The sequence below is a fragment of the Myotis brandtii genome, unplaced genomic scaffold (assembly GCF_000412655.1).
Source record: "Myotis brandtii unplaced genomic scaffold, ASM41265v1 scaffold654, whole genome shotgun sequence".
In the NCBI taxonomy this organism is placed as follows: Eukaryota; Metazoa; Chordata; class Mammalia; order Chiroptera; family Vespertilionidae; genus Myotis; species Myotis brandtii.
In genome coordinates, this window is record NW_005370538.1 from 986,348 (window position 1) to 997,108 (window position 10,761).

A 10,761-nucleotide genomic window follows, 5' to 3' on the forward strand; every position below is an offset into this window, starting at 1 on the left:
ATGACCTTGGGTAAGTTATGTTGTGCCTCAGTTTCCCTATCTGTATGGTGGTGATGGTAACATTATTTATCTTTTAAGGCTCCTATGTTTGTTTGTTTTTAAATGAAGTGGTCCACACAGAATGGTACACAAGTATGCTCATGAATACATTGTAAAATTTCTGTATTGATCTAGTGTCCATAGCAATGCACCTGTGTTTTATGCTGATGAAAAACTGGCCTTAGTGGTTAAGAACATAGATTCTGGAATTCAATCTCAGCTTTGCCTCATACCATCTGCCTCTGGAAAATTATTTAATTTTTCTTCACTTTGGTTTCCTAATCTGTAAAATGTTTATGAGAATAATAGTACCTATCCCACATGATTGCTTTGAAGTTTGGCAATACTGTTAGTAAAACATCTACTACAATATCCTAGCATATTTTAGGTGCTCAAATCTTTCATATAATTGACAATTAGTAAACTCCAAGTTTTTCATTAACAAATTTATTTTATATTTTATTTTATTTTTGGTAGCAGGAATTAGTTTATACTGCCATACTCTCTTCCCTGTTCTTAGGACAATGGCTGGCCCTGGCCATTTCAATACACAGCACACAGTTTTGAGGAGGGACTAATGACATACACCTATTCTTCAGTATGTTTCTTTGAGGGGCATGACTTGCTCTGTTTTCTCATTTCCCAGTGAGAAGGTTACTGCACATGGCAGTGATGTGATTCCCAGTACAATTATAGCCAAAACTCCAACCCAGAGCCATGTCTGATTCTAGTTTCACTAGAATGTATGGCTTTGATAATGGAGGACTAGCCTAGAGTCTCACTATTTGCATTCACTGGTCATATAAAAAATCAAGCTAGAATATATACACCATATATTTTATTGGTACATACCAGGAAACTATTAATTTTTCTCAGCTAAAATGACCTCTTTCTTTAAAATAGGCCCAGTAATTCTCCCTGGAAAATTATAGTTCAGTTACTAGAGTGCCCTTTCACCTGGAAGGAAAACTGCCCATTTATACAGTCGAGCAATGATAAATAAATCATGCTGGTGATGAAATACACTAGTTATGAGGTCCCATTTAATTCCATGCAACTGTGTCAGCACATTCTGTAGAGAGAAGTTCCCTAGATTGCCACAGAATTTTGCCATTCAACACTTGAAACAGCAGGGATTGGGTAGCTTGTTGCTTCCTATCGTGTTGAAGTAGATTCTTGTTCAAGCATAGTGTGTAAAAGTAGAAGTGCCTCTGCTTATCAAAGATATGTGTGAGGTGGACACATTTAAAATAATGCCTGTTTAAAAGCCTCTGTACTTTTGGTACAAATCTGAGGATCTCAGGGTTAGCCAGCTTCTCTTAGCTGACCAGCAATTACCTAAGAAGCATTCTTCATACACAGTAAAATCAATATTTACAAATCTGTCAGGCATTATTTGATCCAGTAAAACAAGGAATGACTTTAATGGTACTTATTTGAGGACACAGGGATTAATGAAGCAGAAGAACTGATTAACCTATTATAGTAACAGGATAATCATCATCATCATCATCATCATCATCATCATTAATATTTACTAATATTTGCCAAATGCTTACTTTGTAAAAGGCATTTCAAACATGCATATAATGCTCTCAACAACTCTGGGAGAAGGATATTATTATTTCTACTTTCATTACCAGTTATGTCACCTTGGACAGGTTATTTTATCTCTTAGTTCCTCCACCTACTCATTGGCAAACAGGTGCCTGTGGGAATTTACAGGGCCCCACAGGTACAAGCACACACAGTGGCATATACAGATGTCGGGGAATAAAGCCAATGATTTGCCATTATGTTTGTAAGCAAACTTAGTTTATGCTTGAGGGACTCTTAACAGGGTTGGGCACTTCAAATGAGGACTGACATTGTCAAATGCATCCAAGTGGCTACAGTGGAATGTTGGGGTACTGGAAAGATCACTGAACATTGAGACCTGAGCATGGGTTCCAATTCAACTACTTTAAAGTCTCTGAGGGGACTTTAAATAAGGCAATTAATCACTCTTAGATTTCTCTGGAGACAAGCATGTTTGAATCCCTTTTCTGCCACTTACTAAATTTGTGATTTTAAAAGTTATTTTAAGTTGTTGTTTTTCATTGTCCTTATATATGCAATGTGGTACCAATTTCATAGGGTTCTTTCAAGCATTAAGGATAATAACATGAAAATGCTTGTCCTGTAGTATGCACTTAGTAAATATACACTGTTGTTGTTGTTATTTTTTGTAAAGTGTGGACAATAGTACTTAATTTGTGTGCCTTAAAGTGTTGTTACAAGGCATTACATAGGGAAAATCCTAACAGCTTAAAATGTGTAGTATTTTAAATTCTGTTTCCAAGCTGAAAGAGACTAAGTGCTCAAAGTTATTTTTACCTCTATTTCTTATTCAAGATGCCAATCTCACAAAATAGAATGTACCTGCAAATGTTACCTCCATGCACAATCCTTCTCGTAGGCAGAATTCCCTCAGCCTGTCCTGAATGTCCTCCTTTCTGATAGCCATATATTGCTAAAGATTCTATCCAGTCCCACCTCAGGTCTCCTGAGGTTATCAATCCCCTTCTGAGCTGGTAAGGTTGAGGCCCAATCCTTCCCTTATTCCCCAAACATAATCTTTAAATAAAGAAGAAAACATGTCATTTAAGATAATGTTAATCTATTTTGTATTCAATGGTCATATAAAAAAGATATCTCTGGTATTGGTTAGAATCAATTTAAAGACTCACTCCCCTATGATGCTCATGGGGGGAGGGAAGCAAGTCCTTCTGATCGAGGCCAAAGAGACAAATTGAAAGACAAAAATCACATTATTGTATCAATAGATGCAGAAAAAGCATTAGACAAAATCCAACACCTATTTTTGATAAAAACCCTCAGCAAAGTGGGAATAGAGGGATCATGACTGAACATACTAAAAAGTCTTAAATGACAAACCTACAGCCAACATCATACTCAATGGGCAAAAACTAAAATCATTTCCCCTAAGAACAGGAACAAGATAGGGATGTCCACATTAACCACTCTTATTCAACATAATACTGGAAGTCCTAGCACAGTGATCAGACAAGAATAAAACATAAAGGCATCCAAATTGGAAAGGAGGAAGTAAAAGTGTCATTATTCACAGATGACATAATATTGTACATAGAAAACCCTAAAGACTCCACGAAAAAAAAAAAAAAACTACTAGATTTAATAAAGGAATTTGGGAATGTAGCAGGATATAAAATTAACACCCAGAAATCAATGGCATTTTTATATACCAATTATGAATTCTCAGAAAGAGAAACTTAAAAAAATCCCATTTACCATTGCAACAAAAACATTAAGATACTTAGGAATAAACTTAACCAAAAAGGTAAAAGACTTGTGCTCAGAAAACTATAGGATGAGGAAAAAAGAGATAGAGGAAGATATAAACAAGTTGAAGATATAAACATGTTATTGGATTGGTAGAATTAACATCATTACAATTTCTATACTACCCAAAGCACTCTATAGATTCGAATGCAATCCCTATTAAAATACCAAGAGCATATTTCACAGATATAGAAAAAATATTCCAAAAATCTATATGGAACCAAAAATGATCCCGTATAACAGCTGGAATCTTGAGAAAGAAGAATAAAGTTGTAGGGACCATAATACCAGATATCAAGTGATACTACAAAGCCACCATAATTGAAACAGCCTGGTACTGGCACAAGAATAGGCATATAGATTAATATAAAAGAACAGAGACCCCAGAAATCGACCCAAGACATTATGCTGAATTAATACTTGACAAAGGAGGCAAGAGCATACAATAGAGTCAAGAGAGTCTCTTCAACAAATGGTGCTGGGAAAATTGGAGAGATAAGTGCAAAAAAAAAACTAGACCACCAACTTAAAACATACACAAGAATAAACTCAAAATGGATGAAATACATAAATGTAAGTCATGAAACCATAAAAGTCCTAGGAGAAACCACAAGCAGCAAAATATCAGACATCTCTCATAGCAATATGTTTGCAGATACATCTCCTAGGGCAAGGAAAAATATGGAGAAAATAAACAAATGGGACTACATCAAAATAAAAAACTTTTGCAAGCAAAAGAAACCATCAACACAATGAAAAGGGAGCCCACTGTATGGGAGAACATATATGCCAATGATACATCTGATAAAGTGTTAATATTTAAAATATATAAATAACTCAAACAACTTAACAAAAAGAAGACAAGCAACCCAATTTAAAAATGTGCAAAGGACCTAAATAGATACTAAAACAATAATGAGGTACCACTTCACACCTGTCAGAATGGCTACAATCAACAAATGACAAGTGCTGGTGAAGATGCGGAGAAAAGGGAACCCTAGTACACTGCTTGTGGGAATGCAGACTGGCACAGTCATTATGGAAAACAGTATGGAGTTTCCTCAAAAAATTAAATATGGAATTTCTATTTGACCCAGTGATTCCATTTCTAGTAATATATTCTAAGAAACTCAAGACGCTAATCAAAAAGAATGTACACACCTCTATGTTAAAAGCAGCACAGTTTACAATAGCTAAGATCTGGAAGCAGCCCAGGTGCCCATCAGTAAATGAGTGGATAAAAAAAATCAGTGGTACAGTTACACCATGGAATACTATACAGCAGTAAAAAAGAAGGATCTCTTGAATTTTGAAACAGCATGGAGGGACCTGTAGAATATTATGCCAAGTGAAACAAGCCAGTCAGAGAAAGACAAGTATCACATGATCTCACTCATGTGTGGAATTTAATGAACAAAATAAACTGATGAACAAAATAGATCCAGAGACATAGAAGCATCAAACAGACCATCAAACCTCAGAGGGAAGGCAGAGGAGGGTGGGAGGGAGAGTAAGAGATCAACCAAAAGAGTTATATGCATGCATATAAGCATAACCGATGGACACAGAGGCAGGAGCAGACTGGGAGAGTTCAATGTGGGAAAAAGAAAACATATATAATACTTTCAACAATAAAGATATTTTTTAAGTATGTTAAAGTCAGTTATGACTGATATATAGATGCAATCAAGAATCCTATATAATAAAGATGTAATATGCAAATGGTCGTTATGCTGTGAAGCATAATGACTGACCATGTAACTACTGGATCATGGATCAGCAGGAGGGTGGGGCAGTGACCTACAAGTGGGCAGCGGAGAGCTACAGGACTGGGCAAGGCAGCAAGCAAGCTGGAGGCAGAGAGCTACAGGAGAGGACAGGGCAACAAGCTATAAGGGGGGGCGGGGGGAGCTACAGGAGGGTGGCAGCACGGATTTGTGTGCAGGGCTACTAGTATGCATATAAGTACAGGAGGGCGGAGCAGTGGGCAGAGAGCTACTAGAGGGCGGCAGCGAGCTACTGGAAAACTACTGGCGCACAGATTTGTGTGCAGGGCTACTAGTCTGTTATATTTGACAATATGTGTCAAGGGCTTTAAACATGCATGTGCATTTATTTAAAACAATAATTCTAGTAGGAATTTATAACAAGGAAATAATCAGTCAAAAAATAGTCAAATGGATTTGCGATAGAATTATTTATAATTGATTTTGTTATAGCAAGAACTGAAAGGAGAAAAATGCCAGTAATAAGGGACCAGTTAAATGAATTATGGCACAGTTGAATGGCATGCAACCATGAAAATGCTTTCAACAAAATTTATTGACTTAAAGATATGCTCACAATAAGAGGTTAAAAGTTAAAAGTGGAGTACAAAACCATGCATAAAACTTGTTAATAAAAAAAAAACTATCCATCAGGGGTAGAGATTTAAGAAAATATACCAAATAAAATAGACATAACTGTTGGCAGATTAATGAGGCATTCATTGTTTTGAGCAATTTGTGCTGAGGAGTTGTTGGATGGGATTCAGAAGATCCCCACCTTCCCAGGGCTGAAATTTAGTGACACAGATCTCTTAGACTTTGGGCAGTGTGGTGATCAGAATTCCCAGTGACAGTTTGCTTTCCTTTTGGGGGTGGTGGGCAACTGCTGAGAGTGCCTGGAACAGAGTACAGTACCTATAACTACCTAGGGCAAACCAGATTTTGGAGGCTTTTAAACAGAAGGATTTCTCTTCAGCCTTGAATTATCAGTTTTTAATTCTGGAATTTATATACTGTGTGGTCAAACTAGGTTTTAGAATGTCACAGATCAAAGTCATCATGACTCTGGTGTCTGGTTTTCCAATGGGCCCACCCCAGCCTCAATTGCAGAAAGCCACCAAAGAGTTTACTAATAATGTGGAAGCTAAACAGAGAGTCTGGATTTTCTTTCTTTTACTGGTTTAAAGAATGGGAACTTGGAAGCCTATAACTAATGCCTATCAAGTCAGGGTGTTTACATTGAGATCTAATCCACCTTGAATAGTCCATTTATTTAGGACTTTGTAGATGAGCTTGAATTAAATTATTTCTTAGCAAATAAAACCTCACATCAACCAGTATTTAGCCCTGACTGATGTGCGACATCCTGTACACCAAAAGGTGATGGGTTCAGATTCTGTGTCAGAGCAAAAACCCAGGTTGTGTGTTGGATCCCCAGTTGGGAGGTGGCAATCAGTTAGAGTTTCTCTCTATCTCTGTCTCTATCTCTATCTATGTCTCTATCTCTATCTCTATCTCTATCTCTATCTCTATCTCTATCTCTCTGTCCTCCCCCCCCCGCACTTCTCCTAAGATCAATTTAAAAAACATATCCTTGGGTGATGATTAAAAAATGAACAACCTTCATTTAAAAAGAAGAGCCCTAGCCAGTGTTTCCCAGTAGTTACAGCATTGCCCTGTGAACCAAAGAGGCTCGAGTTTGATTCCTAGTCTAGGGCATGTACCTGGGTTGCTGGTTTGCAGGTTTGCACCCCTGCGTTGGTTAGGGCTAGGATGTGTGTCTCTCTCTCTCTCTCTCTCTCTTTCTCTCTCTCTCTCTCTCTCTCTCTCTCTCTCTCTCTCTCTCTCTCCCTCTTCTTCTCCTTCTCCTCTCTCTCTCTCTCCCTCTTCTTCTCCTTCTCCCCCCCCTCTGTCCATCCCTTCCATTCTCTCTGAAAAATCAATGGAAAAATATCCTCAGGTGAAGATTTTTAAAAAAGGAATCATGAGCCCTGAGTCATTCTTTATTACACAAAATTTTTCCGGAGAAATTTCTGCTTATATGGATGAAATAGAATCAAGAGGAAAATTGTAATTGATTAATTCCATCTGGCTTTGGGAGATCCGATTATCTTGATTTCTGGTTGTTTTTTAAATTTAAATTCTTTATTGTTTAAAGTATTACATAAGTCTCATTTCTCCCCCATTGACCTCTCCCTGGCCGCCCCCACTCCCCAGCACATGCCCTCCCCCCTCCCCCGTCTGTGTCCATTGGTTATGCTCATATCATGCATACAAGTCCTTTGGTTGATATCTTACCCTCTCACCCCCCGTCTTCCCTCATAGGTTGGACAGTCTGTTTGATGCTTCTAAGACTCGGGTTCTATTTTTGTTCATCAGTTTATGTTGTTCATTATATTATACAAATGAATGATATCATGTGATATTTATCTTTCTCTAATTGGCTTATTTCACTTGGCATAATGCTCTCCAGTTCCATCCATGCTGTTGCAAATGGTAAAAGTTCCTTCCTTTTAACAGCAGCATAGTATTCCATCGTGTAGATGTACCACAGTTTTCTTATCCACCCATCTGCTGATGGGCACGTAGGCTGTTTCCAAATTTTAGCTATGGTGAATTGTGCTGCTATGAACATAGGGGTGCATATATCCTTTCTGATTGGTGTTTCTGATTTCTTGGGATATATTCCTAGAAGTGATGAATGTTGGAGATTAAACCCTTATTGGTGATAACATTGGCAAATATTTTCTCCCATGCAGTGGGCTTTCTTGTTGTTTTGTTGATGGTTTCCTTTGCTGTGCAAAAGCTTTTTATTTTGATGTAGTCCCATTTATTTATTTTCTCTTTAGTTTCCATTGCCCTAGGAGCCGTATCAGTGAAGAAATTGCTTCGGTATATGTCTGAGATTTTGTTGCCTGTGGATTCCTCTAGTATTTTTATGGTTTCCCATCTTATGTTTAAGTCCTGTATCCATTTTGAGTTTCTTTTTGTGTATGGTGTAAGTTGGTGGTCTAGTTTCATTTTTTTTGCATGTATCTGTCCAATTTTACCAACACCATTTATTGAAGAGGCTGTCTTAACTCCATTGTTTGCTCTTGCCTCCTTTGTCAAATATTAATTGAGCATAATGGCTTGGGTTTATCTCTGTGTTCTCTGTTCTGTTCCATTGGACTATATGTGTGTTCATGTGCCAGTACCAGGCAGATTTGAGAACAGTGGCATAATAGTACAGCTTGATATCTGGTATTGTGATCCCTCCAACTTTGTTCTTTCTCAAGATTGCTGCAGCTATTCGGGGTCTTTTTTTTATTCCAGATGAATTTTTGGAGAGTTTGTTCTAGTCTTTGAAGTATGCTGTTGGTATTTTAATGGGGATTGCATTGAATCTATAGATTGCTTTGGGGAGTATGGACATTTTAATGAAGTTGATTCTACCAACCCATGAACACGGTATATTCTTCCATTTGTTTATGTCTTCCTCTCTCTCTCTTTTCAGAGTCCTGTAATTTTCTGAGTACAGGTCCTTACCTTCCTTGATTAAACTTATTCCTAGGTATCTTAATTTTTTGTTGCAATGGTAAATGTTTTTTTTTAAGTTTCTCTTTCTGTGAGTTCATTATTGGAGTATAAAAAAGCCATAGGTTTCTGGGTGTTAATTTTGTGTTCTGCTATATTGCCGAATTGATTTATTAGTTCTAGTAGTTTTTTGTAGGAGTGTTTAGGGTTTTCTATTTCTAATATCATGTCATCTGCGAATAATGACAATTTTACTTCTCCTTTTCCAATTTGGATGCCTTTTATTTCTTCTCTTTGATCACTATGGATAGAATTTCCAGTACGATGTCAACCAGGAGTGGTGAAAGTGGGCATCCCTGTCTCATTCCTGTTCTTAGGGGAAATTGTTTTAGCTTTTGTCCATTGAGTATGATGTTGGCTGTCCGTTTGTCCTATAAAGCTTTTATTATTTTGAGGTATGACCCTCTATTCCCATTTTGCTGAGGGTTTTTATCAAGAGGGTTTGTTGGTACTGTCAAATGCTTTCTCTGCATCAACTGATATGATTATGTGATTTTTATCTCTCAATTTGTTTATATGATGTATCACGTTTATTGATTATTGGATGTTGTACCATCCTTGCATCCCCGGGATAAATCCTACTTGGTCATGGTGTATGATCTTTCTGATGTAATGCTGGATCCGATTTGATAGAATTTTGTTGAGGATTTTAGCATCTATGTTCATCAGGGATATTGGCCTGTTATTCTCTTTCTTTGTAGTGTCTTTATCTGGTTTTGAATTTAGGGTAATGCTGACTTCATACAAAGAGCTTGGAAGTGTGCCTTCCTCCTGAATTTTTTGGAATTGTCTGAGAAGGATAGGTTTTAGTTCTTCTTTGAATGTTTGATAAAACTCTCCTGTGAAGCTTTCTGGCCCTGGGCATTTGTTTGCTGGAAGCTTTTTGATGACTGCTTCAATTTCCTCCTTATTTATTTGCCTGTTAAGATTTTTTGATTCTTCTTGATTGAATTTTGGAAGGTCATATATTTCTAGGAATATGTGCATTTCTTCTAGGTTGTTTAGTTTGTTGGAGTAGAGTTGTTCATAGTATTTTTTACAGTCTTTTGTATTTCCATGGGGTCTGTTGTTATTTCAACTCTTTCATTTCTGATTTTGTTTATTTGGGTCCTCTCTCTTTGCTGCTTGGTGAGCCTGGCTAGAGGTTCATCAATCTTGTTTATCCTTTCAAAGAACCAGCTCTTGGTTTCATTGATCTTTCTATTTCATTTATTTCTGCTTTGATCTTTATTATCTCCTTCCTTGTGCTCACTCTGGGCTTTTCTTGTTGCTCTCTTTCTAATTCTTTAAGTTGTAGAGTTCAATAATTTATTACCAGTTTTTCTTGCTTTTTGAGGTAGGCCTGTAATGCTATGAACTTCCCTCTCAGGACTGCTTTCACTGTGTCCCACAGGATTTGGATTGCTGTGTTTCATTGTCATTTGTTTCCAGGATGTTCTTAATTTCTTCTTTGATGTCTTTGGTAACCCAAACATTGTTTAGCAGCATGCTATTCAGCCTCCAAGGTTTGAATTTTTTTGATTGTTTTGATTGTAGTTGGTTTCTAATATTATGCTATTGTGGTGTGAGAAGATGCTTGATATGATTTCAATCTTCTTGAATTTGGATAGAGACTTTGCCTGTGACCCAATATGTGGTCTATTTTTGAAAATGTCCCATGTGCACTTGAGAAGAATGTATATTCTGTAGCTTTGGGGTGAAATGTACTGAAGATATCAATTAAGTCCATCTGATCTAGTGAGTCATTTAAGATTGCTGTTTCTTTGCTGATTTCTTGTCTAGAGGATTTATCCAGTGGTGTCAGTGGGGTATTAAAGTCCCGTACTATCTGCCGAAACTGGTTTGGCTCAGTGGACTAGAAGGTCCCAGGTTCAATTCCGGTCAAGGGCATGTACCTGCGTTGCGGGCACATCCCCAGTAGGAGATGTGCAGGAGGCAGCTGATCGATGTTTCTCTCTCATCGATGTTTCTAACTATCTCTCTCCTTTCCTCTCTGTAAAAAATCAATAAAAAATAT

General features: G+C 37.3%; 1 pseudogene; it reads left to right on the forward strand.

Moving 5' to 3' along the window:
* On the forward strand, nucleotides 1–6,382 carry LOC102260466 (annotated as a pseudogene).
* Nucleotides 6,383–10,761: the final 4,379 nt, after the last annotated feature.